This window comes from Neofelis nebulosa, chromosome 17 (assembly GCF_028018385.1).
Source record: "Neofelis nebulosa isolate mNeoNeb1 chromosome 17, mNeoNeb1.pri, whole genome shotgun sequence".
NCBI lineage: Eukaryota > Metazoa > Chordata > Mammalia > Carnivora > Felidae > Neofelis > Neofelis nebulosa.
Genome location: NC_080798.1, coordinates 25,309,029 through 25,311,037, shown reverse-complemented (window position 1 = coordinate 25,311,037; position 2,009 = coordinate 25,309,029). Strand labels below are relative to the sequence as shown.

Genomic DNA, 2,009 nt, shown 5'->3' with positions numbered 1-2,009 from the left:
GGACTATCTTTTGCCATCTTTTCACTTTGAATCTATGTATGTCCTTAGAGTTGAGGTGAGTCTTTTTAAGTAGCATATTGTTGGGTCTTGTTTCTTTTTAATTCATCTAGCCATTCCATGGCTTTTGATTGTAGAAATCAATCCATCAACGTTTATTTATTTATTTTCAATCCATCAACATTTAGAGTATTTATTGATAGCTAAGGATTTGCTAATTCCATCTTCTTATTTTCTGTTTTGTGGTTCCCTTTTCTTCTTCATTTCTTGGTGACTTTCTTTGTAAGTTGATGTTTTTCATAGTATGTTTTGATTTCCTTTCCTTTATCGTTTGTGTATCTCTTATAGATTTTTGTTTTGTGGTTACCATGAAGTTTATATAACACATCTTACAGATCTAATAGTCTGTTTTCTGTGAATATTTGGTTATATACAAATAGTCTATCCTTTTGCACCACCACCCCCCCCTTTTTTTTTTTTCTATTGCATTGCCCCTGCACTTGAAGATATAACCTTTAGGCTGGAAGCCCCAGGCAACAAAGACACGACAGCGAGGAGGCTGGAGGCTTTTCCCTCTGCCTCTGTACATTAGGGAAACTGGGACTACATACCAACCCCCAACTAGAAAAGGAGGGTGCACAGGCCCTGCCCAGGACCCCTGGAAGGTCATGTAGCTCCACAGCCTAAATATGCACCTACTCTGCCTCTGTCCCTCAAAAGCTCCCCTTTTACATTTCTGATGTCACTATTTACATTTTGCTTATTGTGTATTCATTAAATTGTTTAAGCTATAACTATTTTTAATACCTTTGTTTTTAAATCTTTATTCTAGAGTTAATTAGCACATATTACAGTATTAAAGTATTTTGAATCTGTCTTTATGTTTACTTTTACCCCAGTTTATTGTATATTTTCATATGTTTTCATGTTAATAATTAGTGTCCTTTTGTTTCAGCTTGAAAAACTTTTCTCAACATTGCTGGCAAGGCAGGTTTAGTAGTGATCAATTCTCTCTGATTTTATTAGGGAAAGTCTTTTTGCCTTCAACTCTGAAGGACAACTTTGCTGGGTAAAGAATTCTTGACTGGCGGTTACTTTCTTTTAGCAGTATGAATATATCATCCTATTTCCCCTGTCTGTAAGGTCTCTGCTAAGATATCCACTTTACAGGGACAATTATTTTTTTCTCCTGCTGCTGTAAAAATTCTCTGGTGATGGTGGTGGTGGTGGTTTGTTTGTTTGTTTTTAGACAGTTTTATTTCTCTGTGTCTTGGAGAAGAACATTTTGGATTGACATTTTGAGGTGACCTATTTGCTTCATGAACTTGGATGACCAAATCTTTCCCCGTTTGGGGGATGTTCTCAGCCATTATTTCTTGAAATAAGTTTTCTACTCCTTTCACCTTCTCTTCTGGGACTCCAATAATGCACACAGTATTTCTTTTGATGGTGTGTCATAACTTCCAAGGTTTTCTTCATTCTTTTTTTTTTTTTTTAATTTTTTTTTCAACGTTTTTTATTTATTTTTGGACAGAGAGAGACACAGCATGAACGGGGGAGGGGCAGAGAGAGAGGGAGACACAGAATCGGAAACAGGCTCCAGGCTCCGAGCCATCAGCCCAGAGCCTGACGCGGGGCTCAAACTCACGGACCGCGAGATCGTGACCTGGCTGAAGTCGGACGCTTAACCGACTGCGCCACCCAGGCGCCCCGGTTTTCTTCATTCTTATTCATTAGTTTTTCTTCTTCTGTTTGTATAATTTCAATTGATCTGTCTTCTACATCACTGATTCTCTCTTCTGCTTGTTCAGGTATGCTCTTGAAACTCTTCAATTTTTCATTCCAGTCATTGTATTCTTCAGCCACAGAATTCCTATTTGGTTCTGTTTTTATATTTTAATCTATTGAATTTTGTATTTTGTTCTTGTTTTTCTGCATTTTTTACATCTGCATTCTCTTGTAGCTCTCTGAGCATCTGTAGAACAATTATTATGCATCCTTTATTGAATCTG

General features: G+C 37.1%; 1 non-coding gene across 1 annotated transcript; it reads right to left on the bottom strand.

Annotated features, from left to right (window-relative positions):
* Positions 1-483: 483 nt before the first annotated feature.
* On the bottom strand, positions 484-631 carry LOC131500502 (small nucleolar RNA SNORA57). The gene has a single exon (XR_009256317.1). It is a non-coding gene; the product is annotated as a small nucleolar RNA SNORA57 (small nucleolar RNA).
* Positions 632-2,009: the final 1,378 nt, after the last annotated feature.